Consider the following 13,750-nt stretch of genomic DNA (forward strand, 5'->3'; position numbering starts at 1 on the left):
ATGCCAAATTTGATGAAAGTAAGATTCAGGCAGTTCTTACCTCCTCCTTTCTTCTCCTCTAATGCAATAGATCCCTTGTACCTCTTTGTGTAATGTGATTTATACCATTCAGTCTTCTCCATTCTCCCATCTTTTTACTGTCCCCCTTTTAAAGGAGGTATTGTTTTTAAATCACTCTATCAGAGTCATGTTTAAGTCATGAGTGACCATTATTTCTGGCTAAGTGTATTCTCTCTAATAGTTATAATTCTTGAGTCTTAGGAGTCTTTCTCTTTGGTGGGGTTATAGCCAGTTATAACTTATTGGATAGTAGATTTTTTTTCTTTACCATTTTTTTAACCTTTTCATGTGTCACTTGAGTCTCCTGTTTGAAGTCCAAATTTTCTATTTGGCTCTGGTCTTTTCAGCAGGGAAAGTTGGATGTCTCCTATTTCATTAAATGAACATATTTTCCCTGGAAGAGAAGGCTCAGTTTTGCCAGATAGTGAATTCTTGGCTGTATTCCAAACTCCCTTGCTTTTTGGAATATTGCAGTCCAGGTCCTTCAGTTTCTTCATATTGATACAGCCAGTCCTGTGTAATCCTTCCTGTCACTCTTGGTATCCAAATTATTTCTTTCTGGCTGCTTGCTGAATTATCTCTTTTATCTGATAGTTTTGGAATTTGGCCACAATATTCCTTGGGTTTTTTTTTTTTTCATTTTGGGGATCTGTTTCAGGAGGGCATAAATGTATTCTTTCAATCATTATTTTGTCCTCTGGCTCCATGATGCCAGTACAATTTTCCATCTCTAAATCCTGTATTATTAAATCTAGCATTTTTTCCTCTTCAATATTTTGAGATAGTTCAATGACTCTTAAGTTGTCTCTCTACTGCTATTTTCTAGGTCAGTAGTTTTGCTGATGAGATATTTTACATTTTCTTCTATTTTTTGGATTGTTTTGGTTTTCTTTAACAGATTCTTGTTTTCTCATGAAGTCATTAGTTGCCACAGACTCCATTCTGTTTTTTAGAGAAGAATTTTCTTCATTTTCATTTTGCAGCTCCATTTTCAATTAGCCCATTATATTTTTGAAGGAGTTTTCGATTTGTTCCATTGAAATTTTGAGATAATTATTTTCTTTTTTGCATTTATCCAATTGTATTTTCCAAGGATTTGTTTTCTTATTGCAAGGTGTTAATTTTCTCTTGGATTTATTTTCCCAAATTTTCCAATTGATTTTTAAATTCCTTCCTGATTTATTCAAGGAAGTCTTTCTGGGCTGGAGACCAAATCATTTTCTCCTTATAAGTTCTATATCTCTCTTAATTATGGTCTTTAACTTCAAGGTAGTTTTCTATGGACTCCCCTTCTACTTACCTTCCTTCATTTTCCTAAGATCTTGTGTTGAGGGAGGGGCTGGTTTACAGGGGTTTGGTTTTGAGATCCCTAAAGACTTTATTCATTGGGTTTAGCAACTCCAGGTGGGCTGGCACGTAAGGGTTGCTGGTTGCTTTCTTTGGGGTCTGTGACCTTGATTTGAGACTCTCTCCAGGCCTGAAGGGGATGGGTGGCACTGTTGGATACTTTCATCCTTGAGCAATATGGGCTGGGCCCTGGGGTGAGGTATTTAATCTCCCTATTCATTTGAGGGAGCTCTGCTACCCATGCCTGAGCCTGGGGAGAGGTAAGATGTTACTTTATTTCTTCTGGGAAGAGGACTCCACCGAAATGAAATTATGGAGTCTGTGATCCTCCAGACTAGCTGAACCAAGCAGATTGATGTCCAGTCACACTCTGCCGAACTCTTCCTCCAGTCCTGCTGGCATTCCCCAGACAGGTCCTACCATAGCCAAAGCCTCTGTGGTCTAGTTGGCTCTTGGGTGACAGCTCTCACAGTCTAGCCTCCACTGCTGATCTTAGGTTAGTCCAACTCTCAGTCTGCCCCCACTGACTCTTTGCTTTCTGCCACAGGCTCACCCACAGTCCTTGAAGACAGATCTCTTTTGTAGATGTTCTTCTTCTTCTAGCTTCTTTTTCTAGATTTTGCCTATTGAATTTATGATAAGAGATTTGTTTCATATTATATATGAGGAAAGAACAGGAGACCTTAGCACAGTGCCTGTCTTCTCTCCACCATCTTGGCCAAATGTCCCCTTTTAAAAATGTAACTTTCAGTTTATTTTCACTTGTATCTTCCCTTCTGGTCTATCAATCCTTTCTTCCCTCACCTTTCCCTTTCCCAGACTCCATGTTCCTTTATATTGTTAGATTTTTAAGCTCAAATTGGAATGTCTTCTCTCACTGGGCCAAATATATTGAATAGAATCTATTGAATAGAATTTATTCAGTATTCATTCTCCCTTCTTTCCATCTAAAATTTTAAATCTTTCTGCCCTTTCCTTTGGTGTTATTTATCATTCTATTATTATTAATCAGGTATCATCAATCACAGTTTGATTATTTGATTGCTTATTAAGCAATGCATGACTTTCACTTCTTTTTGCCATTTTGCTTCTTCCTCTTTTCTTTGTTTTTTAAATTATTTTAAGCTCTTTGATAAGATTTTGTATTGGAGTCCAAAAATTTTATTGGAGTCCAATTTATAGACTGTTTTGATACTTCCCCTGTGAATGATTTTTCAATGCTTTCACTTCTTTCTTTTTCAGATATGGCATTGCTTTCATCTTTGTCTATAAAGTAGTTTTCAATAGTGAGTGCCCTTTTAGCTTTTTTGTTCATCTTTCAGTTTTAGTTTTGTGTAGTTCCTAGATCCAAGATTTTTTTTTTGGTGGGGTTGGGATCTGATCCTCGGCTTGCCATTGGGCGAGATGTTACATAAGCAGTCTAGGCCTTGCCTTTGCAGAGTTTTTTTTCCTTCCTTTATGTCCAGGTTCTGACTTAACAGTGGCTTTTTCTTTACCTAGGCCTCTTTTTAACCCTGGTTTGCTCTGGGCTTAGATTTTGTTTTGGACTAGCGCTGGGACCTCTGCTGTTGTTAAGCTGTTGTGACCTTGATTGTACTATGTTTAAAAGACCTCTGCTGCTTTTCCCATTCTCTTGCCTTCTGGACTTTACTTTCACTGTCCGCTAAAAGAGAATGAACTTCATTGAATCATCTATGATGTTTACATTTGAGAACATCTTTGAATCTTCTCTTTTTCTTGGTTGATCTGTAGTGTGAATGATAGAGGAGAGGCTTCATTTATCTGTGGTACAGAAAAGTTGCAGGAATTTGTTAGCTTCAATTTGCCAATCTTGGCTCTATCCCGGAAGTCTCCTTCTCATGGTCTTCTTCTCCTGGAAGTGTTTTCAGTGGGGGTTTCTTCTTCCTGTAGCCAGTCTTATATTGTTTTCGTGGTTGAAAGAGGACCAACCTGACCTTCAGAAGCATGATTTCAATTTACTTTTGCAAACAATGTCTCTTTCAATTTGAATTCTACACAGTATGAAAATCTTTTCTGAGCATTTCTAGGCATAACATGATAAAATGTAATCCAATATACTGGTAAAAAATGCAAAATGATGAGCACAAACACAATAAGCTCAGAAAAAGTAGAAAAAGGAAGTAAAAAATCTATATTTATGAGGTCAAAAACAAGTATAAAAAAACTGGAAATGCAAACAAAAAATTCTTCAAGCACTATAAGATATTCCCAGTTTTTAGCCCCAAATTTTTCCAAAACAGGTGCATCTTATACATGGGAAAATATAGTAAGTTAATGTTGCCTTAGAATAGATGAAATACTGGGCTAATAAACTTAGACTTTTCCACTCCTTGAAAGAGTTGGCTTTTCTTGGTCTGTTTCCTCATTTGTAAAAAAACAAAAAAAGAATATTTTATTGAAGATAACTTTCAGTTGTAGATAACAGAACTCTAAAATATTAATATAATTCACTTAAATTTAAAAATTGAACTAATATCAATAAAGTTTATGTCTAATACCATTTTAGTACCTGACAATTAGGAGATCATTGGTGATGTCCTTATATCCATCCCTAGAATGGTCTCAGTGAAGTTTGAAAAAGAGTCAAATTGCAAATATTTGAATAATGAGAAAGGAGACTATTCTTCTTTCTCATAATGTAAAAATCAAGGAAGGGAGACAGAATATATCAACATTTGCAAATCTTTTTTTAATAAATCAGAGTCAAAAACAGTAAGGTGGTAATAATTAAAGATAATATACTTAAAAATTTTTAAGTCTTTATAGCAAAGATGATCCACTAAGAGGCCTTTAATATTTTTTGAGGAAACCCATACCATTCCCTTTATTTTTAACTTTAACCAATTCCTTCCTAACACTATTTAGCATATAGTTTTCCCAAGGAACTTACTTTAGGATCATTTTGGGGAGGTACTTTTTCTATTTACAGAAAATGCTGACCATGGTGACTCTGAGAAAGGATACTTTCTCATTGACCCCATTTATGAGAACAGTTTGCCAATACAGAGGTCATCAGGGACCAATTTCTTCTCTCTCCAGGGCATAAAGAGTCATATACATAATCACATATACATAACTTAGGCAGCTGTAGATGGACCAGTGGATAGAGTTAAAATTAGAGTCAGGAAGACTTGAGTTTAAATCCAGCCTCAGACACTTAGTAGGTATATAACCTTGGCAAGTCTCTTCATCTCTCTCAGTTTTGGCTCCTCATTTATAAAATTTTAATGATGATGATGATGATGATGATGATGATGATGATAATAATAATAATAATAACAATACAAGGTAATTATGAGAATGATACCAATAGTATTATAAACTTTAAAGACCTAAGTAAACAAATGTTTTATTATTATTATTTTTTTTTCAAACTACACAGTTCTTTCTTGGGATACAGATGGTATTCTCCATTGCAGAAAACAGTATACATTGATCAAAACTGAATATGAGAAAGAAATCATATCTTTAAGGAAGAAACATAAAGTATAATAGATAACAAGATCACACAATAAGATATCAGATTTTTCCCTAAATTAAAGTTAATAGTCCTTAGTCTTTGTTCAAACTCCACAGTTCTTTCTCTAGATACAGATAGTATTCTCCATTGCAGACAGCCAAAAATTGGTCCTGATTATTGCACTGATGGAATGAGAGAGTCCATCAAGTTTGATCATTGCCCTCATGTTGCTGTTAGGGTATACAGTGTTTTTCTGGTTTTGCTCATCTCACTCAGCATCATTTCATAGAAATCCCTCCAGGCTTCCCTGAATTCCCATCCCTTCTGGTTTCTCTTAGAACAATAGGATTCCATGACATACATATACCACAGTTTGCTAAATCCCTAATTGAAGGACATTTACTTGATGTCAAATTCTTTGCCACCACAAACAGGGCTGCTATGAATATTTTTGTACAGGTGATGCTTTTACCCTCTCTCATCATCTCTTCAGGGTATAGACCCTGTAGTGATATTGCTGGATCAAAGGGTATGCACATTATTGTTGCCCTTTGAATGTGATTCCAAATTGCTCTCCAGAAAGGTTGAATGAGTTCACAGCTCCACCAACAATATGATAGTGTCCCAGATTTCCCACAATCCTTCCAACAATGATCATTGTACTCTCTGGTCATATTGGCCAGTCTTAGAGGTGTTAGGTGGAACCTCAAAGAAGCTTTAATTTGCATTTCTCCTATAAAGTAGTATTTTAGAGTCATTTTTCACATGACTATGGATTACTTTTATCTTTTCATCTGTAACTTGCCTTTGCATATCCTTTGACCATTTACCAATTTTGGAATAGCTTTTTCAAAAAAAATTTGACTCAGTTCTCTGTACATTTTAGAAATGAGACTTTTGTCAGAAACAGTAATTATAAAGATTGTTTCCTAATTTACTACATTTCTTTTGATCTTGGTTACAGTGGTTTTGTCTGTATAAAAGATTTTTAATTTAATGCAATGAAATTCATCTAGTTTGTTTTTAGAGATGTTCTCCATCTCTTCCTTAGTCATCAATTACTTCCATTTCCATAGATCTGACAGGTAAACTAATACTTGATTTTCTAGTTTGCGTATAATATTGTTTTTTATGACTAAATCCTTTAGTTATAGGTATTGGTGTAATCTTCATTTCTTCCATACTAACTTCCAATTTTCCCAGCAGTTTTTTATTGAAAGGAGAGGTTTTATCCCAATAACTGGACTCTGTGGGTTTATCAAACAGTAGATTACTCTAATCATTTCCTGCTATTGCACCTAGTCTATTCCACTGGTCTACCACTCTATTTCTTAGCCAATATCAGACACTTTTGATGACTGATGCTTTATAATATAATTTTAGATTAGGTATGGATGAGCCACCTTCTTATATCCTTTTTTCATTGAATCCCTGGAAATTCTTGACTTTTTATTTCTCCATATGAATTTACTTACAACTTTTTCTAACTCATTAAAATAATTTCTTTAGAATTTTGATAGGGCACTAAACAAGTAGTTTAGTTTTGTTAGAATTGTCACTTTTATTGTATTAGCTCAACCTATCCATGAGCCGTTGATGTTTGCATAGTTATTTAAATCTAATTTATTTTGCTTGAGAAGTGTTTTTAATTGTTTTCAAAAATTTTCTGAGTCTGCCTTGGCAAATATATTCCCAGGTATTTTATATTGTCTGAGGTTACTTTGAATGTGATTTCTCTTTCTAGCTTTTCCTGCTGTACCTTGCTTGTCATATATAGAAAAGCTGAGGATTTATAGGAGTTTTTTTTTTATATCCTTCAACTTTGCTAAAATTGGTAATTATTTCTAGTAGTTTTTTTGGATCACTTTTTTGGCATTCTCTAGGTATAGCATCATGTCATCTACAAAGAGTGAGAGTGTTGTCTCTTCCTCCCCCAATTCCAATTCCTTCAATTTCTTTTTCTTCTGTAATTGCTGAAGCTAACATTTCTAACAACATATTGAATATTAGTGGTGATAATGGACATCCTTGTTTCACCCCCTATCTTATCAGGCATGCCTCTAGTCTCTCCCTATTGAATATAATGTTTGTTGATCATCTCAGTTAGATAACTACTTATATTCTAAGAAACTATCCATTCATTCCTACAATCTCTAGTGTTTTTGGTAGGAATGGGTGTTGTATTTTGTCAAAAACTTTTTCAGCATTTGTTGATATAATCATATAATTTTGATAGATTTGTTCTTGATATAGTTAATTATACTAACAGTTTTCCTAATATTGAACTAACCCTGCATTCATGGGATAAATCCTACTTGGTCAAAGTGTATTATCCTAGTGATAACTGGTTGTAATTGTTTTGCTAAAATTTTATTTAAGATTTTTACATCTATATTCATCAGGGAGATAGGTCTATAATTTTCTTTCTCTGTTTTAACTCTTCCTGGCTTAGGTATCAGCCCCATTTTGGTGTCATAAAAAGAGTTAGGCAGAGTTCCATCTTCATCTTTTTTTCCAAAGAGTTTATATATAATTGGAACCAATTGTTCCTTAAATGATTGGTAGAATTCACTTGTGAATCCATCAGGCCCAGAAGATTTTTTCTTAGGGAGTTCAACAATGGTTTCCTGAATTTCTTTTTCTGAAATAGAGTGGTTTAGGTATTTAATCTCCTCTTCATTTAACCTGGGCAAATCATATTTTTGTAAATATTCATCATTTCACTTAGGTTGTCAAATTTATTGGCATAGAATTGGGCAAAATAATTATGAATTATTACTTTAATTTCCTCCTCATTGGTGGTGTGTTCACCTTTTGTTTTGCTAGGGAATGGAGTGAGTTGGCTTGCCCAAGGCCACACAACTAGGTAATTATTAAGTGTCTGAGGCCAGATTTGAACTCAGGTATTCATGACTCCAGGGCCAGTGCTCTATCCTCTGTACCACCTAGCTGCCCCATGATCCCTTCAATCTTTAAAATGACGTTATTCAGTTTCCAATTATTTCTGGGTCTATATCTCCCTGGTCCAATATTGCATATAATTTTTATTGCATTATGATCTGAAAAAGAAGTATTCACTATTTCTGCTTTTCTGCAATTTATTATTAGGTGTTTATGCCCTAGTACATGGTCAATTTTTCTTTAAGTGCCATGTACTACAGAGAAAAAAAGTATATTCCTTTTTATTCCCATTCAATTTGCTCCATAAGTCTATTATATGCAGGTTTTCTAACAATCTATTTACCTCCTTACCTCCTTTCTTGTTTATTTTATGATTCAATTTATCTAAATCTAAGAGCAGGAGGCTGACTTCTCCCACTAGTAGAGTTTTGCTGTCTGTGTCTCCCTGTAGTTCTTTCAGCTCCTCCTCTAAGAATTTGGATGCTCTTCCATTGGGTGCATACATATTCAGTATTGAAATCATTTTATTATCTTTGGTAACTTTTAGGGGGGGTATAATTTCCTTCCTTATCTGTTTTAGCACTATCTATTTTCATTATCATTATTATTAAAAGCATCTCAGGCCATATTGAATTTCACAGTAGGATTTTCTCATTGCAATATTTTTTTTAACAGAGTAGGCCATGGTCAACTGTGAGGTAGTAGTTTAACAACAGTCTTTTTTTTCTTTTTAAACAATGAGTGTGTGATTCATTCTTTTATTTTGAAAGCTGCTTATATTACCTAGACTGTTAAGAATTTTTCCATTATAAGTTCAGATTTCTTTCCAAAGTGAGTATGTGAAGTAAGTTTCAATCTCTCATATTTTCTTTAAATTCTACTGTAGTATTATTGAGGGATATATTCTATAGCATGTTACCATTGTTTGTTCTTCATTCTTGAAGAGGATAATGACATCAGGAAAATCATGCTATGGCATACAAGTGAACTGGATTTAAGCAAGAAGAATAGGCAAGTCATCAATCTTATTTCTTCCTCTGGTGTCACCTGGATCCAGTGGCCAGATATAGATCAGGATGATCAAAGATGGCTCTGGATGCAATGAGTGATAAACACTTGAATGCCTCTCAATATGACTGAGGAAACAAATCTTCAGTCAATAGAGTTAGGTAAGAAAGGAATGAGGTAGAAATTGGTCTCTTTAACCTATTTAAAAAAAATCAATCTGAGAGGGGAAGACCCTCAAGGTTTCTCACAAAAACATAAACAATTACTCTTCACATTCTGTTTTAGCCAGTCAGGAGTCAAACAATGACCAAGTTGGATTTGACCTGTGAACTATTGGCCAATTCAAGAGATGATAAAACCTACTGTTGGGGCAGTTAAGTGTTATACCAGCCCTGTAGTCAGGAGGACCTGAGTTCAAATGTGGTCTCAGACACTTGATACATACTTGCTGTTAGATCTTGGATAAATCATTTAACTCTATTTGCCTCACAACCAGGACCATCTATAGTTTAACTGCTTCATATCTGACCACTAGACTCAGATGAGGCTGGTGACATAGCTCAGCACTCCCTCACTCAAATCCAGTTCACATTCTTGTCATGGGATCATCTCCCTGAAGTCATGGTTTTCTTTAAGAACAAAGGACAAAAACCAAAATATACTGCCATGTTAATGTTCTTTTCAATTTCATCTTAATTTCCGCATAAAAGTAAACATTTAAAGATGAAGATATAGAAAATTCAATAGAATATGTAGAGAGAAGAGGGCTCAGAGATTTAAATGAAAATAATTTTTCAAAGAAATGATATAAAATAAAGATGGTTTTTGACTATGCTGCCAAATTCTAATTGTGTGACCAAACAAGGATTAGAGTACAGTATAAGCTTCAATATGAATTATTTTGACTATATTAAATTAAAAGGTTTTGAACAAAAAAAATCAATGCTGTCAGAATTAGAAGGAAAGCAGAAAACTGGGAAACAATCTTCCCAATTAGAAGTTCTGATAAAGGTTTCATTTCTAAAATATCTAGAGAATTACATCAAATTTATGGGCTTCCAAGTCATTCCCCAATTGAAAAATGGTCAAAGGATACAAATAGACAGCTTTCAAATGAAGAACTTAAAGCTATATCATACGAAAAAAATGCTTCAAATCATTATTAGAGGAATGCAAATTAAAACAACCATGTGGTATCACTTCACATCTATCAGATTGACCAACATGAGAAAAAGGGGAAATGATCAATGTTGGAGAGGTTGTAGGAGGTTTGGGACATTGATATATTGCTGGTGGAGTTGTGAAGTGATCCAACTATTCTGTAGCAATATGGAGCTATGCCCAAAGAGAAATAAAAAATGTTTATTCCCTTTGATCAACAATTTCAATTCTAGGCCTATATTCAGAAGAATTTATTTAAAAAATTGGAAAAGTCCCACATGTTCCAAATTTTCATAAGCAGATCATTTTGTAGTGCTAAAGAATTGGAAATTGAGGAGATACCCATCAAATGGGGAATGGTTAAAAAAGTTATGGTATATGAATATAATGGAATATTATTGTTCTATAAGAAACCATAAATTGTTGGACTCTTGAGAAGAATGAAATGAGTTACAGAATCTGATTCTGAGTGAAGGAAGCAGAACTAAGAGAACAATATACAGATTGAAAACAACATTGTGAGATGATCAAATTTGATGGAAGCAGCTCCTCTCAGCAGTTAGGAGAGCCAGGATAAGCATACTAAAATGGCTATGGACAATGTTAATCCCCATTTAGATGAATAAAAACAAATCAAAATAAAACAAAAAACCCTTCAGAAACTGATGAACACTTTATAAAAATTATCTCCTATGTATCTCTTTCCCTTAATCATAATTCTTCATATTGTAAATGACTAATCTATAACTATGCTTATCAAAAATATGCCTGTATCCTGACTATTTCCTGATGAGGGAGTAGGGGGTGGTAATTAAGAGGTGGAAGGAAATTTTGTAGCTTAAAAATCTACTTGGGCATATGGATGAATAAATAAAAATAAATAAATAAATAAATGAAAATTCTAATTGAGGTGATTCTATTGTCTTTATAATGAAAAGAATTGTCAATTAATTATTTGACAGATCTTTTACACTTTTAATGTTTGTTTCCTATTTCCAAATTAATCCTTAAATTTCCTGAAGGTGACTTGGTTTTGTGGATCTCTCGCCATTGTTTGTGTAAATCTTTTTCTATTCATTTACCTCTAACTATATATATATATATATATATATATATATATATATATATATATATATATGTATATAGTGAAATTGCTTTTAAGCACATCTACCTTGGAATTACACAGACAAGTTGGTGCAGTGGATAGAACATTGACCTTGAAGTTAGGAGGATGGGAGTTTGAATCTGGCCTCAGACACTTCTGAGTGACCTTGGGAAAGTCATTTAAGGCTGTTAACCTCATATCCAGGACCATCTCCAGTTATCCAGATCTGACTAGATGGTGTTGAAAGAGAAAGTGAAACTGGTAACTTAACCCAGCATCCACCTAACTTAAATCCAATAAACGTACTTGTCATGGCATCATCTTCCTGGTGTTATGCTTTTCTTCAAGACAAAAGGACAAACATCATCATCATCATCATCATCGTAATCATTATGATGCCACAACTTTTGCTGCTATATCTCATTCCACTTTGCCTCTTTATCAGTGCAGGTTTAAACTCCACACAAGGTATTCCTCCTAGAATGCACTCATCACTTCTAATCTCATCACCATACTGCTTCCTCAAACTTAGGATACCACTTCTCTCATTTTTATCTCTCTTCTGATTGGAGGACTGGAGTGTGGCATCCTGACTGTCTTTCAAAGCCTTGCTTTATAGAGGCCAGATAATGAATATTCTGCTCCCTTCATTAAGCATCTGCATCTCTGCCTAATTTCAACTTCATGGGACAAGATTGCCCTTACAAGATACAACTTGATGTTCCCTCTCACATAATACTTATTTTTTATGTATGGTCATTTGTTTATATACTCTCAAAATTTAGTAGACTACATGGCAGATATTTGATAATAATTTTTTATTCAATTAAAGTGAATTGTCTGGTAAGTAAATCAAATATTTACTGTCTTTGGTGGCCTATAGTGTAATTCATCTTTAAATACTAATTTATTTGTATTTGTTAAGTTTCTTTGTGAAATAATTATATTCTCTATTAATATTAGCTTCTCAAGTCACTGTTCATTTTTCAAGGTCAAGTTTTTTTGTGTATGTGATGGTTTAACCAATTTTTGTTACATACTACATCTTTCTAGAAAAATTTTTATTTAAGGCTCTTCTGGGCTATCTTCTCTCTATATATTCTCTTGTGTTTCCTACATCATTATCATTATGATCTCCATGTATATGACTCTAATATGTAGAATATCAATCTCATGATGTTAATTAGTAAAAGGCAAACTTCAATTAGCTGCTGATGTAATCCCCAATAAAATCAGAATAATGGAAAGAAAATGGAAAAAATTATTTGGGGAAAATGTTTGAGGTATTTAAGATCATTGTCTCGGTTATAGTCTCTATTCCTACACTGTCTATTTTTTTAAGGTTTTTGCGAGGCAAGTGGGGTTAAGTGGCTTGCCCAAGGCCACACAGCTAAGTAATTATTAAGTGTCTGAGACCAGATTTGAACCCAGGTACTCCTGACTCCAAAGCCGGTGCTTTATCCACTACGCCACCTAGCCACCCCCCATGCCACCTAGCCACCCCCACACTGTCTATTTCAAATTGTTTACACCTCAGACATCTCAAATTCATCATGTCCCCAATTAAGTTGTTCACACATCTTCAAAAATGTTCTCTTCTCAACTGCCCTATTGCTATTAAGAACATCCTTCCAGTAGTTCTAGTTCATAACCTTAAAGTATTCTTTGTTTCTCATATTCCTATCTCACATATTCATTCAGTCACATAGTCATGAAAATTTTACCACTACAGTATCACTCATAAGAGTTTTATTTTTTACATTCACAAGACTAGCATGCTAGCATCCTAATATATAAAATATGACAAGAATTATTGAATTTCCTAATTATTGCCATTTTTGAATTCTTTTAACCCTCTAATCCATAGTTCCACATGGCTGCCAAAGTGGTATTCTTAAAGCAACAGCTGAAGAGTTAAAATGCCTCCCTATTGTCTCAACTATCACAAAACATTTAAAGTCCTATTTAATCTGACTTTCCACATTTATCATATGCAGCTGTTTATGTACTGTAAAATCCCCAAAATGGCCTTCTTATTATTCCTCACATTTGATAAATCATCTTCCATTTCTGTGTTTTTATCTATTAAATTATCTACTAATATCTACCATGGCTAGAAGATGCAGGTTGTTCCTTCTATCTCTTAATATTCCTAATTTTCTGCAAAGCTTAGTTGAAGTGCCACCTGCTATATGAAGTTTTGGCTTACAATTCACTTGTACACTTATTCTACATAAACAATTTTTAAAAAGGAGAAGAAGGAGTTGTACCAAATTCCTTTTATGACACCACCATGGTGATGATACCCAAACCAGGAAGAACCAAAACAGACTGAAAATTACTTTCCAATCTCCCTAATGATCATTGATGTAATCAAATAAAATTATAGCAATGAGATTACAGCAAGTTATTACTAGGATAACACACCATGATCAGGTGGGATTAATACCAGGTTGACAGGGATGGTCCAATATTAGGAAAACATTCAACTTAATAAAACATATCAATACCAAAACTAGCAGAAATTATATGATTTCTTAATTTCTCAATAGATGCTGGAAAAATCCTTTGATAAAATATAACATCCATTCCTACTAAAAACATAAGAAAGTTTAGGAATAAAGAGAATTTTCTTTAAAATAATAAGTGTTATCTACCTAAAACCATCAATAAATATTATTGGTTTT

This window comes from Macrotis lagotis, chromosome X (genome assembly GCF_037893015.1).
Source record: "Macrotis lagotis isolate mMagLag1 chromosome X, bilby.v1.9.chrom.fasta, whole genome shotgun sequence".
Lineage (NCBI taxonomy): Eukaryota > Metazoa > Chordata > Mammalia > Peramelemorphia > Peramelidae > Macrotis > Macrotis lagotis.